This window comes from Opisthocomus hoazin, chromosome 9, assembly GCF_030867145.1.
Source record: "Opisthocomus hoazin isolate bOpiHoa1 chromosome 9, bOpiHoa1.hap1, whole genome shotgun sequence".
Taxonomy (NCBI): domain Eukaryota; kingdom Metazoa; phylum Chordata; class Aves; order Opisthocomiformes; family Opisthocomidae; genus Opisthocomus; species Opisthocomus hoazin.
The window spans coordinates 37,323,835-37,340,603 of NC_134422.1; the positions used below are offsets into that span (position 1 = coordinate 37,323,835).

Genomic DNA, 16,769 nt, shown 5'->3' on the forward strand with positions numbered 1-16,769 from the left:
AGGAGAAGTGCACAACAGAATCCATATGGAAAATAATTTATTTTAGGAGGCTCATTTACATCAAGTAGGTGAGGAAAAACCGAAATGCAAATACAGATCACGGTAGCCAATTTCTGTTCCAGTTCACTGGAAGGATCGGTTACTCAGCAGGACATCTAACACTAGATTCAAACATACCTGACTGCGTGTGGCCTCCTCATCATGCTTTCCCGTCCTCTTCATCACAGAATGAAGACACGACACAGAATTTTGAGCATACTCACTACCAAACACATCTGAGTCTTGCTTCATCACACTGCCACCAAGTAAGAGCAGCAGCAACAGAACTCAGTTTGAAGAACTTCAGTTAATTTGTGACAGTAATCACCACCTACAGCAGAGGTGAGGTTTACAGAAATACAGGGGTTGGTCTGTTGACTAACAGCAGAAAACAGCAGCAACAGACCAGGCTTTCTGCTTTACATGTGGAGCAAGGAAGGGCCGCGCTTAGCACCAACCCAAAAAAGACCCTGCCAGCATCGTAGGGAGCCATTCCTTTTGCTGCCCTTGAAGACGACACAGCAGCACAAAGCACTCTCAGAAGCTGCACTGCCTCTTTGGGAAGGCAGCGGGAACCGGCACCCAACCACTCTGTTGCGTCTCCAGTTGCATAAAAGGTGCCACCATTCATCTCCTCTAACAAGACCGCCACAAGAAGCATGACCTCCTGTCTTCTGAGATACTCCAGAAAGATGCCTGTGCTCCCTTTTTCCCCAAAAGGTCCAAAGAAACAAAGCAGGCTCCGCAGCAGGATGTACAGCCTCCTGTGCCACAAGGAGCCAACTTCAGCTTCAGGACCCTGCTACCTTCTTCACGACACGGAGAAGTCCCCTCCTGACTCTGCCAAAGAACTGGGTACCGCAATTTTTTTTTTTTTTAAGTCTATGCCAGCTGGAGAAGCAACTCTTTTTTCATTTGAAGAAACAGGTTCCACCTGTGCAGTGCTCTAAAAATATAATCCAGCCTGCAGGAAAGCTCAGTTTTACCTGCGAATTCTCCTTCTAGGAACCCTCTTGCCTGACAGTCTGCACCACGGGTCTTCCTTCTCCCTTGGTCCTTGGGAATTAAACAATCTCTATGTCCTTACTTGTTTGCAGTTTGAGCCACAGCATTCAAAGTCAAGGCCAACAGCCCATCTTCCATCTCATCTCACCTCCTTCCAAATCAGCCAGCGCTCACAAATACCAGCCCCACTGCCACTGTGTTTCCAGACTGGAGACTTCTCCCTTCTCGCTGCCCTCAGCTACCAAGCCCTCCAGGCTAAAACTCATGGACCATTCCATTTTTTCAGAATCCTCATCGTTTTAAAGGTGTTAATAACACTACTTTTCTTCACTTAACACTTCAGTGCACATTATTTGAGCACAAAAGCAAATCTCACTGCTCTACATTAACTGAACCTGCAGCAAGCAGGCAGGCCATTTTTTCTGCTCACTGCAAGAACTACTTGTGTTCAGCATTTTAACAGAATCAGGAACAAACACTAACAAAAACTAGATAACTGTAGCTCCCATGGGGAAAAAAAAGCCCCATAACTTTCCTAATACTGTGAACAACTCTCCCTTTCTGAATATTTGTTGGGAACAGCGTACAACAGAATCAATTCATTGTTTCAGGCTTACATTTTGGATCCCTTTCTTGGAGAAATGCACACAAAACGGAAAGTTTTGTCAACACAACACCAGAACTAACTTGAACATTTTTCTACCGAGCAAATGCAATGTAAGCTATTTTAGCGTGTTAGGAAAATGCAACACAGTAGAAGCACATGAACTGACTAGAGACAACGTTGTGAAAGCTACAGGTTTTTACTGAATTAAAATGAAAACTCAAACGGAACACACCTTGGAAAACACGAGGGGAAAAGGGAAAAAGAGTAATGTGCTCATCTACCTTTAATTCTGAAAAACAAATTTTCAAATTTAACTGCTAATAAAGCTGCTTATTCAACTTGAAATGCTCAACGACATTAGAGCAGATGCAGCTGTGACGCTACACCTTCCTACCAGCATCCTCACGTGCAACTGCAGGGAGGGCAAGGCAGCACCAGTTCAGGCAAGGACCACACCCCACAAAACCTTGCACGCCAGTACTAGTGACAGGCCAGTTATGGATAACTGCTATTTCTCAAGTTTAATGCAAATTATATCAGCAAACTAATGCTATCCTGTGCATTTGACAAATGATATTTGATTTTGCATAAAACAAGTCACAGTATACTAATGTTCACAGAATTTAACAGTAATTAAGTCTTACTGACAGACACCTCATTAAAGCACCAGTTCTTCAGAAAAATTAATAAAGTGAATTATTTCCTGCATGTGAAATATCAACATTCTTCACTACCTCATAAAAGATAAATGGATTTAAGTTCAATTGGATGTGAGTGTTCACCAGAATGAGAGTGACACGCATAAAAGATCATTTAAAACAATACACTGCTACGCTGCTAGTACCCAATCTGAGATGTTCATCTCCCATACATTATTTTATCCTATGACTGCAAAAACCAAAACCCTTACAATTCTTCACCCAACAGCTTACTGGCTTGTGATACAACACACAGATACACATGTCCAGGAAAGGTCTACCACAGATGAAACTGGAAATAAAACAAGGGAGCGAACACAGCAACAAACCCAGATGTGACAACCAAATTGTACCCAAGGCAGGGTCTTCAATTCGCTATTTCAGCAAGTCACATCTTCAACATGGAGAGCTTAAAAACTCGACAGATGTTCTCCTAGACATCATCACCTCATGGGCAACAAGCTGCCAGAGCAACACTTGGTCATGTCCTACAGATTTGTCCAAACTACTGTAATGATGCCCCAAAAAAAGGAGCTCTTCCTTCGTTGGACAAGCCCCATCAGCTGCACACATCACCTTCAGCCTCCAGCGCCTCCCAACATCTCTCTGGCTCCTTTCTGGCTGTCACTGAGAACTCTTAGGGTAAAAAAAAAAAAAAAACAAAAAAAAAATCTAACCTTGACCAAACTAGAACTAATTTCTTACTAGTCTAAAACCCAACTTTCAAATCGCAACTTTTCGGTTTTTTAAATACTTCTTGTATGAGGAATCAGCTGACGAGGGCACACAGCTAAGTGTGTCCGCGACCACAAGTCAACACACAATCCTCTGCACTAGTACATAGTAGCTTGAAGCAGATTTTAATCAAACTTTTCTGAGGTAACACCCAATAGGAAAACATGAAGGAAAAAAAAAAAAAGAAGTTGATCAAGATGTGTCTAGTAATGAATGCCATGAAAATAGGCCCAAATTTTTACAGAGGCAGGCCAAGCTGTAATTCCTTGCAAAGGGAAAACCACAGAAGCTTTCCAAGAGATTTTACAGTCTTTCCCTAATTGTTCCCTTTTTCAACATCATTATGCAACCTCTGTGTGCCTTCGTGCTTCTCTACTCCTCCTTTATTTTACCCATCCCCAACTTCTCCTAAAATTTGTAAGGCAGCTCCTTTAAGATAGCCAGAAATACACTGCATATTTGCCTCTTCTCCTCTTCCCAGTTTAAACTGCCCAAGTCTTTCCGGCAAAGAAGCAGAGCCCAAAATCTGCTTGCTATCCAAGCAGTCCTGCCAGTGACAAGCATCACTTCATGAATCATCTGTTATATATTGCCTTATCAATGTGGTCCGCTGCAGGATAAAGTAAACCTAGCCCACTTCAGTTTTCTGCAAAACACAATCAAAATGCAAGTGGCATTAATTACTAGAGCAGTCTGAGGAGCTCCCTCGTCCAAGGACACGAATATAGAGACAATATATATTGAGACAATCTGAATCGAATCAAAATTCTAAGACACATTTCCTCCCCCACCACATGCAGTTTTACTTGAATTTTTTAGAAGACTATTTACCCCTTTTACTAGGAAACAATATTGCCACACTTCTAATTATTAAAGCAGACCGCTTCAGTGTTTCTGCTGTTTCTCAGCTTAAACCATTTGAGGCAAACCCACGTATTTTCATGGGGTTTTCCCCACCCTACTCAGACCTCCGAGACAAGCAAGCAAGCTGAGGCGAACCAGGTTCCTTTCGCTGCTTTGGAGCACTGGTATGCTTGGACCTGGGGAACCTGGAAGCAACGGTAAACTGAAAACAGAAGCTATCCATTGGGGAACCAGACTCAAATCTTAAAAGCAATATTCAATTCGGTGACAAGACACATCCCGTCAGCTTCTCAGTCCAGTAACACACACACTTTTGTAAAAGTACAAACTCCAAGGATTCCAGAAGGAGTCTGATAAAATTTAAACCCAAAGGCTGGCCTTGTAGACCAGGATTTAAACAGATTACAGAAAAGCAATGGGATTGCAGGAGGAGCAATGAAGTAGAAGATGACACCACCAAAGAAGCCAGCAAGAAGAGTCAAGAATACTTGGCAAATATTTAATGAATGTCATTACCAGTGTCCAAATAACATGTTCAATAAGTATTTCTTTGTGGTTTGTGCCAAGCTTCGCCATTTGGAACAGGCTAGCAACAGATACTATTCAGCAAATAAACTATTCTGATAATATTACCGTGTGTACTCAACCACAAACTGAAGACAAGTAAAAATACGGTCCTAAGGATTTGGGGTTTTATATTATACGTATACACACACACACATACAATGCCAATGAGTATTTATTTCCAGTAAATACAAATACATACAACGCCAAGGAGTGTAACACAATCACTTCTTTAACTAGAAGAGGACACCAAGTAAATGTTTTAAACCTAAGATAAAGTTGACACAGCCAGGCAGCGAGCATTCATATTTTCAAACCCTGAAGAGAGCATCACGTTAGCACACACTTGCGCCACTTAACCCAGACAGACGCATGCTATCCTTAACAGAACACGAAGACAAGTAGTTACGGTGATCTTGCAAAGGTATGGCATGGCATACAAGCATTAGAGGAATGCTTCAAGCAACCCAAAAGTGCCAAAAATGAAGACAGTAGTCTCTCAGCTGAGCTTGTCCAATATTCAGCTGATCAAGAACATCAACACTCCACGTTAAACTGTCAGTTTGGCCTCCTTAAGGTAAGGCTGCAGAGCAAGATTTAAGAGACACTCAACATACTAACTCCTTTCAGCACAAGTTATTTGATAAGCAGTGAGCAAACCATTTTAAAAGCTCTTGCCTGTTCTCAGCTCTGGAAGATGAAAGAAATTTGGCCTAGAACATTTGATCCTATCACATACTATGTATTTGGTGGCAAGTTTTTGTCTCGACGCTTTGTTTTAAATGTGTTTGGGCATGTTCATGTATAGAAAGTCTGTAGCTTTCTCAGATTTGAAACCTACAAACAATACTAGAGGGCAAGTTTCAGGCATTGCACCAAGTTTCTACATCACAGATACACGTTAAGATGCCTTTAAAAAGTCTACTCCCCAGAAAGCACCAAGCCTTTTCAAAGACAGATTAGGAGGCCAATCTAATCTAAAACCACTGGCTCCTGCTGCATTTTCACCTTTATTTTTAACAAGTCCTACTCCTCACCCTCGCAGGTCAACATGTGATGTAACGTTGAAGCCTGAGATCAACCCCACCTTTTCAGCAGTCTACGAACAGGCAGCTCCTGTGCTTCCACCTCTGCCCACGGCAGAAGGCGAAAACAGAGCGCTCACCATGGGAGCAGAACTTGCTTAAGCGGCTGCTTTTGAAGAGTGTGGAAGCCACAAGGCAAACAAGCTATCTGCTCATGGGGAAAGCAGAAAGACCTGACGGGTTGGACAGAGCTTCCTTCCAAAACCATCCATAATCTAACATAGCTCCATGGGATCTGCAAACCTTTTCCAATTCAGACACTCCAAGGATTCAGCAGGCAGCCTGGAGTTCAAGTCCCTGAAGACCTGAGCAAAATGCATTTCTTCAAGATAACCCACTGCAATCTGCAGCCGCCTAAATATCTCTTACCAGCTCCGGTTACTAGGTAACTTCTTCAGAAGTTTATCAATATGCTGGTGTCTGTAAACATACCACTCCTATATTAAAAAAAAATACAATTAGTCTTCAGTGCGTTTTTGTTTTTCCCTTTTCTGCATTTATAGGACACTGCCTGTGAAATAGGAGCACAGCAAAGCAGAAAGCTGCATCTTGACCGATAGAAAGATCAACGTATGCGAGAAACTACTTTCTCTGTTTTATTCTTTTCGCTAGTAAGTCACCATCAAAAGGTAAGCAATAAACGAAACTAACTTCCACTGAGGTGTTCGCCTGCATCGCACTTCAGGACCTCGGTGTCCTGAACCTGCTGTCTCCTAACCTGGGGCTGCTGGATGCTCCCCGAGCTTCTTGCTGACTTCTTCACTGCTTTCCCTTGGTGCTGGCCACAGGTTCGGTATCTCACATCTGCCAGTTTTCTTCGGCTTTAGGACAGCCTGTTGGCGACCGCGCTACGTGAACACGGACTGCTCAACAAACACTTCCTCCCAAAGGAACAAAGGCTTTCATGCCACACGTATTGCTGTTCTTTCATGCCTCCATCCCATTAAGCAAATGACAAATTCCTCTAGTATTCTGAGGTAATTTTCAAAGTGCATTTCATGCGTTTTCTAATCTGTCCGCTTTCTAAAGCCAAGTCCTGAAGTAAAACCAAAGAAATCACAGGATGGCAAAGTACAATTTTAAAGATTTAAAGATTTTGGGTTTTTTTTTTTCTCCCTAAATTCAGGCAACCGAGGGCACAGCTTAACATCAGCAACAGAAACCTGTCAGATGCGCATGCTAAAACACACCATCCAAATATGAAGAAAAGTATACAATCCTGGAAAGCTGTGTCATACACATTTCGCTTTATACAGAAAATCTGCAGTTGCCCAAACTTACTCTTTCTAACTGGGTGGCATTTTACATTTCCAAATGTAATTGAGTGAACACGTTGCCATGGTTACAGTAGGATTCTGCAATAACTTTGTTGCCTTGTAATTGTTGTATATTTGTATACAAGCAGCTGAGCTTTCTTAATTCAATGCCCTCTTAACTCTTTCAGCGAGGCTGCAGAGTGAAAACAGCAGCTTTTAGGCTGACAACTCCATACAGCGGTGGTGGAAACATCAGAAACGATTAAAACTCAGCGCTGCTACAGACCGCATTACAAAAAAAAAAAAAAAAAGAAGCATTGCCAAGAACCAGATCATTATATAAACTTCAGAGCTCCTTAGCTTTTAGAAACGTTGCCGTTAAAAAAAGTCCAATTCAGATAATTAACTCCAGGTAGCTTTTGGCAACAACCGAAAGCACTTTGACGGCTGCAAATACAGCACAAGTCCCATTTATTGATAGTACATAATACCAGTAAATCAAAACGCATTGGCAAGGAGATTATTCACTCAACGGTGAAATTCGCTGTAGCACGGAGAGCCAAAATAGTACTTGCTCCATCTCTCCGGTCTCAAATTAGCATTACGAAGACAACAGAATACAGCTGTTGGAAACCAGCGCGAAATGAAGCTGCCTGGATATCCCTCTCGAGAAGCAACGGAGGGCTCCGCCACCCCGAGCCGCAAGCCCCATCCCAGATTCACCGGCGTTTTTTCACATCCCGAATCCACCCACACCTTCCCAACACCGATCCCACTTCTCGGGAACATTTTTAGACCTGTAATCCAGCCTGGAAGCCTGGAACATGAAATCGGCTCTGAACGGCCAGAAAGCAAGCGGTCTGGGCGACGAGCCTAATTTATGCAAATCTTCCAAGGCAGGCTATTGCCAGGCAAGCAACAACCAGAAGAAAAAATTGAAAATAAATAAAAAAAACCCCACCCCAAACGTTTCACTAGCACGAAACGACGACACGAGTGCGGTGAATGAAGGGCAGGCTTGCTTCCCTTCGCAGGGCGCGGGGCACCGCGCTGTGTAACGCCAGCTGATCGTTATGTAAACGTGTATGTATGTATATGTGTATGTATATGTAAACGCACTCGCTCGGCGACCGCCCCGGAGCCCGCATCCGAGGAGGAGCCGGGGGACCGCGCCGCGTCTCCCCTGACAAATCCCTGCAGCGAAACCCACACGCGGCTGCTCAGCAGCACGGCTCCTCCGAGCGCAGCCATCAGCTTTACCGTTTTTTTTTTTTTTTTAGGGTTTCCCCCCCCCCCTTTTCGGCGGTTTTCGGCGGTTTGCGGCCCCCCCCCCCTCCCCCCCCCCCAGGCGCGGGCTGCGAAGCCCGGACCTGTCATTCCTCCCTCGTCACCTCAGAACTCCCCTCAAGCGCCGCGCTGCTGAGGAGAACACCCCTTATCTTCTCCTCCTCGTTACGCGGAAAGCCCTTTTTTTAATATTTTTCTTCTTTTTTTTTTATTTTCTCTCCCCGCCTCCCCGTTTCCCCGAGGGGGGGGCGGCGCCGCGGCGACCTCCGTGGCCCAGCCCGGGAGCCGCTGCCCCATCCGGCAGCCCCGGGCCCGGCGGGAGGCGCGTTCCGGCGGGGAGCCCGGCCCCAGCAGAAACTTTCCCCAAGTCCCGCGTTATTCCCGGGGCGGGGAAAAGAACCGACCCCGGGCCGCGGCCCCCGGCTCGGCGCCGCAGGGCCCCGCCGCGGGCGCCGCTCCCGCCGCAGGGCCGCCGCGCCCGTCCCGCCCCGCCGCCCCCGAGCCCGGGCCCAGGCCCTGGCCGCGGCCCGGCCGCCGCCCGCGGCACTCACCGCCGCCCGCATCGCTCCCCGCCGAGCCCCGCGCAGCACCGAGGCGGCGGCGCTGCTCCCGGCAGGGGAGGGGCGGGGCGGGGCCAGCGGGGAGGGGGCGGGGCTAGCGGTATCGCCGGCCCCACCCGCCTCATTCACAAAAACGCGAGCGGCGGGGAGGCTCGGCGCGCTGAATGGGCGGGAGCGCTGCCCGTCACGCCCCCCCCCCGGCCCGGCCCGCCCACCGCGCCCGCTACGCCCATGCCGAGTGATGGCGCGCGGCGGCCCCGCCCCGCCGAGCGCGCCGCCCAATCAGCGCGCGGCAGGAGCCGCTGAGCGGCTCAAATCCACCCGCCACTGCCGCACGGGCGAATCCGATTGGCGCCGGGAGCCGCCCATCACCTCCCTCCCTCCGCAACCCTCCGCGCTCCACGGCCAGAGCATAGCGGCGAACAGCCGCGCGCCGCCGATCCCCTTAAGAACCCGGCGGCCGGGAGAGGCCACGCCGCAGTTAAAAGCCGGCGGGCAGAAAAGCGCGCGGCCTTAAAGGGGCCGCTCCGCGGTCAGCTAGGCGCGGCCGCGGGGGCCGCCCCGGCGGGGGGAGGCGGCGGGGCGCCGCGTACTGACCTGGGCGGCGGCGGGCGAGGCGGGGAAGCCGTGCGGCGATGGCCCCGGCGCGGACACCGCGGCGCGCGCGCCACCGACGGACTCAGCCCGTGACGGGATCCGCCATCTTGGAATTTTTAGATGGAGAGTCACGTGGTGCGACCATTTTTCCCCCCGGCCAATCAGGAAGCGGGGTTTATTTATAGCCACAGTTCCCTCTTTTCTCCCTCCCATCCCGGCGGGGGGAAGGGAACCAATCAGGCCACGCCCTGGCCCCCCGGCCCCGCCTCGTGGCGCGCGGCCCATCGCCTAGGCGACGGCGGGGCTCGCGCCGGTGTCCGCCATGTCGGCGGCGGGCCCGAAGCCCCTCGGGGAGCAGCGGCGAAGCCCAGCCCGCGGCCGGGGCAGCCGGTCCGGGGAGGCGGCATGGGAGCCCCGAGCGGGGTTTGGGTCTCCGAGGCCGGCTGCCCCCGGGCAGGCTGGGTCCCCCCTCAGCCTCGGAGGCTCGGGCGCTTTGGGTTCCCCCTCAGCTTTGGAAGGCTGGGCAGGTTGGGTTCCCCCTCAGCCTCGGAGCCCCAGGCAGGCCGGGTCCCCCCTTGGCCTTGGAGGCCCAGGCAGGCTGGGTCCTGCCAGCAGCATCCGCATCACCCTTGTTTGTACAGCAGGAGAGGGCTGTGATGGAGCCTTTGCTGAGCACCATCCCCTCCCACCCGCTGGTTTTGTCCTCGCCTGGCACTGCGTGGCCAGGAACAACCCGCACGCGTCTAAGGGCCGGTGTGAGGTGAGGAGACCTCCCTGCAGTGCTGGGCAGCTGTTTCTAGAAGGTTGTGGAAGCGCGTCGAACTCCTCTGTTCCCCCATCTCTCCTCGACCCACTGCTGCCAGTCGTTTCCTCCACAGTTTTATCTGTGTCTGTGAAGAGGTGGAATTGTAACAGAAAGAAAAATGCACATCTAGATTAACTTGGCGATGGGAGACGTGCGGTAGAGGACAGAGGTAGCAGAGACACAACTGCGGCGATGCATACCTTTGAAGTTCATCCTTTCACTTGTCACAAGAAAAGTCGCGTGTTCTTTTGTCTTCTTTCCCTAGGTGGTTTGACATATATGAAACTAGATTCTTTGATTCTTAGGATACTAATGGAGATGGATTAGCTAGAAATACCATAGAAAATGCAAGCCATAGTACACAGAGTACTTTAATAGAATAGGAAACTTTTTTTGTCAGTTTTCCGCATCCAAGATCCCACTCCTGAAGTGTGTTTTTCTTTTATCCATTGAGTGTTGTCTATAAAAAATGGCTGCTGGGTACACTGCTTTTAATAGCAAACAGCTGAATCAAGCTATAAAAAATGAGAAGGGGGGAGCATAGTTCAAAATCTTTGCAAATCTTTGCCTGAATTACAAAGAGTAAAAAATAAATAAATGAAAATAATTGTTCAGCATACTTACCTCTACCCATGTTTTCCTAGCAACCATTCAACATTTAATTGATTTTTCTGTTTTCTAAAGAATTACCATATTGAACTGTCAAGTCTTTGCCAGCTGCGATTTCTTGATTGGCCGAGCCCATGGCTGGCACAACTCTCGTTTCACTTGCATTTTGTTGGTTTACCTTTGGCTAGCACAATCCCTGAAACTCAGAAGTCACATGGCGAACGTTGCACATCATGGGAGGCAAAATGTTTCAGCATCTGTATTAGCTGGTGCAGGAACACTGAGCTGGGGGACACGCATGAGCCGTGCTCTGATGGGAACACCCTGCCCAAGATGCATTAGATAACCATCAGGCTTCGCTGAAGACAGCACCAATGGCCAAGGAACGTTTAAGTCTCAAATGCCATGACATCAAATACTATTACTCCCTTTTTTTTCATGATGGCTGTTAACCTTTTTTTGAAGGTGAGCCACCGTGGTGGTCCTAGAAAGATGACAACCTTTTTCTGTTCAGTCCCGTTCTGTCTGAGGTGAAGGCCATCTGCAAGGCATTTGAATCTCTCCCACCCAAGTACAGCTTGCAGAGGGTTCTTGTACTTCGCGTAGGTGGAGCCCTTGGCTTGCACAGAGTTAAAGGAGTTAAGGCGGGCACAGCGTCCTGCTTTCACACCTCTTGTAGCAGTCAGGGTCCTGGAGTGCGGTCACTCATAGCCCGTTAAATACACAGGGACATCTCAGTCTTCAAGGAGTTCCTTAACATCCTTGACCAAGACAATATGAAACATAACATTCCAATTCGTAGGCAGCCATCCCAGCACGCTTCTGGTGGTTTTGATTAATTGGCTCTTGCTAAATTGTTTTTAAACTTCCAGATTTTCCTTAAAGAAAAATGAACTCCTGTAGTTCAGCCATCTGGATTTACATAAGTTCTGGGACCTGATGGGAATCAATAACAACTTTGTCCGTCTCTCAAAATTTGCATATACACGGTAGTAGATAAACACCAGTTGTTTTTTTTTTTGAGATGTTTAGCAAGTACATTTCCATTTGAAAGGGCCACCCATCTAAAAATCCTTGCCATATTGATCTGACCCCTACAGTTGCTTTTTTTCCCATGCTGTGAACAACACACTTGGGTCTTGGCAGGGGTCAGAATTACTCTGACAGTTCCATCAGCAATAGCATCCCATTAACTTAAGCTTTCCAGTCTTACTCTATTTTTAAGAGATTAATTTAGTACTGTCAACTTACAACAAACATTACATTTTGATTATTCTAAGCTTGAGCATACAGGCAGCATGGCCTGCCTTGGAGAAGGCCTGAAGTTTTGAAACATTCTGCTTGTAATATGCACCTAAGAACACCACTGGCATGAAGAGCACCACTTCTGCATAAAGCTGAAGCCCTTTTTGTTTCTTTTTCAGCTTACGTTGGCTTGTGGGCTTGTTTGTTTGTTGTTCTTTGGTCAGTGAGGTTTTAGGTTTCCTTGTATGGTTCTTCTGCTATCTTTATTCGGGGCCAATTTGTGTGCTCCCATGTATGTATATATATGTGTGTGTAAATAAGCTTGTAAATTATTTTTAAGTATCAAGAGACATATGGGTGTAAGTGCTTTAGGACTAGACGTTTACTAATGCCGACCGTGTAGCTGATGAGGTAATATTTGCAAAGGCTGCGAGTTCCTCGGTGGATCTAACGCCGGGTGGTCAGCACAGGACCTGCCTGTGGGCAGCCAGCCACCTGGCCACCCTCTCCTGCAGCTCCCCGTTTCTGCTACAGCCGGGAGATGGTTTGGTCGCCAGTGTGGGCCACAACAACAATTTACCTAAGTGGTCATTGCAGCTTCTAAATGTGACGGAGGCCAGAGGGCCCCTAGCTGTGTCCCCCAGCCACGTCCCCTGCCCCCATACCCTCAGCACGGAGGGTTGGATGTTGTACTGCAGACCCGTTCTCTTGGCTACAAACAGCAGAGGCGACTGCCTGGCTGCATCAGTTGCCTCCAATGCTTTCTGCGTTGCTGAAGTAGTTTAAAAAGAGGAAACGAGAAGAAAATTGTGCCTTAAAAGTTGCCATGGAGTGTAAGTTTTATCTTCAAAATTTGATTGATGCAGTACTAGTGGTTGTGGGTGTGAATACGTGTATCTATTAATACCCAGTCTAGGCTAACCTGTGCATAATGACAGAAAATTAAACCTTGTCATTGTTCATGTAAATTAGAGCTCAGAGATTAATAAGAAAAAGTGTTCTTCCTATATGTTAAATCCAACTGTATACAGCATAGTTTGTTTTTATTCTAATTGCAGCTGAAAAGTTTACTCAGAAGCCATTTGAAGTAAAAAATAAAAATAAAAATAAAAAAAAAATATGTAGAGTTAATTCATAAAGACTTAAATAAAATGCAATTACAGAACTTCCCGCCTACCTCCACCTCATCTTTAGCTGAACTCTGCTTCTTGTTTGTCAGGAATGGTTCCATTTTTTAAGTTCTTAAGCAGGAAACAGCCATCACAACACTCCAGCTAATTTCCCTCTCTAGTCACACGGATCTGGTGAAAGCCAAATAGGATGCCTCAGCTTTCCACTCTAATCCTGCCTCTTCCACCACCTCCATGGCCAAAACCAGGAGTATCAAGTTAGGAAGAACGCCGGTAAGAACTTCCTCTAGAGCCTAGCCACTGCAGGCCTCCTCCACGTGCCAGTGCCACCTGCTTCTCTAGAGAGGGTCGAGCCTAGACACAAGTCTCTACCTGGTGATTGCTTTCTTTTCTTCCTCCTGATCAGTTAGTTGCCATCATTGCTCTCTGATATTTCTCTCCCGCCAGCCACCCTTCTTTGCCTGATCTCCCACTCCCATCTGTTCCGCATCCTGCCTACATCATACTTATTTACTCCTTTCTGCCATTAAAAGAAGCCCCAGCAAACCAACCAGGCTCACGACACAGCTGTAATGGAACAGAGAATGTTAAATTTACATCGCCCCACTACCGTGTTTTCCTCTGACGTACCTTTTGTTTCTTTCTTTCTTTCTTCCTGGTCAATTTTGCTTCAGCTGGGACTCCTTCTTCTACCTTTGTACAATACTCTCGCAGAGAGAGACTTCTCTTTTTTGCTGTGCTGCGATACCTGTCTTCTGTGCAGAGCAGTCCTGTCTGGCTTAATGTGAGCTGTAAAGGAGAACAAGGTGGTTCTCCTCCGCTGAAGGGAGTGCCTGCTGAGGCTGAAGAAGCCTATACTTGGCTGCAGAAGCTATTTTTCCAGCTTGTCTGCAGACCCAACACTTCATCAAGTCTTCACCACTCAAGGACTGAAAAGCTTAAATTCTGAAGCATTAGGAGCCAGTCTTTAAGAAACATGTTATTGCTGTTGTCTTGGTCAAACTCAAGTCGCTGTCTCCCACTTGGGGGAGGGGGGGGGAATGCTAATGGAGTTCAAAGTAAAGGTCACAACGTAAGATTTGCTCTCTTCTTTGTATTTACACTTTTTAAAAAACCTTCCACCATATGTATTGTCTCTCACATTAAACTCTTTATTTCAGTAATATCAGGTACAGAATAGACAGCGCTGCAACGCGCTGTCACCGAACGCAAGAGCTAGCGACAGCAGATCAGACAGCCACACAACAGGCAGCGCTTGCTTCCTTCCCAGGCTGGAGGTTTGGTGGGAGCTCGGTGGAAGGCAGCTGGAAACTCCCACCCGCATGTTTGCTGCAGAGATGTCAGGTAGCTTGGCTCCAGCGCGTTCCGCCCCGAGTTACACCTGGAAATAGCCATCCGGTGTGGCCGGGTTAGCAGGGGCAACTCTCTGCTTTGAGCTGCCGTAAGGAAAATTTGGGTTGCTGCTGTTTGAAAAGTCAGTGTAAGGAAGACGTAAGCTGAAGAAGTAGAAAACTTACTGAAAATGTTTACATACGAAGACTGCTGATGAAGGGAGATGGGATTGTCATGGCAGTCATTTTAACATAAGTACAATCATACACTTTTAAAATAAGTTTCTGTGACAAAACTTATTTTAAAGAATTTTTGCTGGATTTTATAAACTCCATATTTATTTAGCAGTAACAACTATGCTCTCAACTGTATTATATAGAGAAGAAACGTTCTGCAGCCATTACAAACCACAGTCCCAAAGTTCTTGGAGCATTACCATCCCTCTTGACTAAACTGAAGAGAGAAAAATACGAAAGAAATCTCTTTTCCCCCTCAACTGTCTTTTCAGTTCATTCAATTTTAATGGCACACTAAGGCTTAAATTTAGACATAAACAAGAAAAAAGTCTAAAATTAATGTGGAATCTATGTGAAGTTGAGGCTATAATAATCGTTGGATACACTTTGTTTACCAGTGATTGTTTTCCGATTCTTAATATTAAAAAAAAAAGAAGGATAATAATTATTTTCATCTGTGGCAGCTGCTGGGAGAAAAGTGTGTGTCTCTACAGCAGGAACCTTAGAGGAAATATTGATTCATTTTTCTAGTCTGTCTCTTTCAACGAGGAAAAAAAAAGGCATCCTGCATGATCCAGGGTGAAAAACAATTAAAATCTAAATAAATGTAAGGAAAAACACTGACGAAAAAGCAACAAGTTACTTTTTCCAATAAAAAATATATGCAGTCTGGCCCCTGGGTGTTGGTTTTAAGTGAGGATATTGACTTCCAGCTGAATGACGAGCAGAATATTTTTCTACTGAAATATTGATAGTAGATTACACTAAACCACAAACTATCTCCATAAAGCCCATCATTTCTAATCCTAATGGTGTTTTCTTTCCCTTGGATGACTACTACATTCATGATATGATGGCTTTATTCTATCTGGGGGAAAAACTTTTTACCATACAGCTAAATTAACTTGTCAAAAGACTTCAAACTTCGGAAGCTTTTACAGCTCAATTCAAAGCTATTATTCAAGATTGAATGAGAAGGCTGTGGACTGTAAAAGCTGTCAAAAAATAAATTTCACGAGCATTCACAAGTTGAATGGAATACTTACTTTTTTGTTCAGGTTGTGTGTGTTTCATTGAGCTGTGTCAGAATAGCTGTATTTTGCCCGTAACCCCTTTGGTTTGCAAGGAAAGGCGGAATGCTTCTTTCTGCTGCTCTTGAAGCCGCGACCCAGTGCGTGCTCTTTCAGACACACTTGGTTATATTTAGTTTGTGCCAACCTAAATAAGTGTCAACCAGCTCTCCAAAAATGTGGGGAGCACAAAAGAGAATGGCCAGCCGCTAAATTGGGGCAGAGCAAGAACACAAACTTATTTTTATCCTTTTCTTTTAAAATAAGATCATAGACTATCTCACAGTCAGTTACGGCTTTCTCATGCAAATAAAAATGCCTGGCTTCAGGAGCAGCAACTGCCTTTAAAAAGAAGCAACTTTCAGATTTTACAGACAAGTAGCAGCTGGCACAGCTTGTACTTGGAGCCTTTCCTTTTGCAGATCCAATCTACCCTGGGACAAAGCTCAAATAAAAAGCCAAGCCAACAATTACAGCCCCAGGAAGGGAACCCAGTGCTTTTAGACCCAGGACTCTATGGGAGAGCGTGCAAATAGATTCGCAGGCAAAAATGGGATCTGTAATGACCAGCATGGCGAGCGGCCCGAATTCAGCATGCTCGCGATGCAGCCGCCTGCAGCTGGTCTACGGGGAATGCCGAGCTCGGGAGCAAGTCTTAAATACATCTTGTCACGAAGGCCTGCAGGGAGGTTCCGCCATTCACTTGGGACCCACAGCTCACACTGTCTTTCAAAAACTGAATTTGAGCCACTTTTTTTCAGAGATGACTAGAGCTTGCAGCATATTCCAGTGCTCAGTGCGCACACCCCCAAAGTGGGGGATCCAAGTTCCCCGCCCTCTTCTGCCTGGCAGCTTCCACCTCTGTAAAGGGCTGTGGGCAGGATGGCGTAGGATAACACCCCTCCCGCTGCGAAGGCCAGCCACTGAGGAGTTCAGAAGCGTCAACTGGGAGCGCTCAGAAAGCAGAGTAGAACATTAGAATAAAATATAGCAAGGGGCAAAATCCGTTCTTACTGAATATACATGAACGCATTTATGTAAATAA

The 16,769-nt window shown here is 46.7% G+C and overlaps 1 protein-coding gene across 2 annotated transcripts in view; it reads right to left on the reverse strand.

Moving 5' to 3' along the window:
- Positions 1-9,396, reverse strand: part of HDAC4 (histone deacetylase 4) — a 264,827-nt gene extending 255,431 nt beyond the window's left edge. Inside the window, exon 1 of one of the 2 annotated variants that reach the window (XM_075431189.1) lies at positions 9,298-9,396. The gene's annotated coding sequence lies outside the window, so the exon portion shown is untranslated. Of the gene's footprint in view, positions 1-8,691; positions 8,762-9,297 lie in introns of those variants that run through there. The other variant, XM_075431191.1, reaches the window with a different exon arrangement.
- Between the last annotated feature and the right edge of the window lie 7,373 nt (positions 9,397-16,769).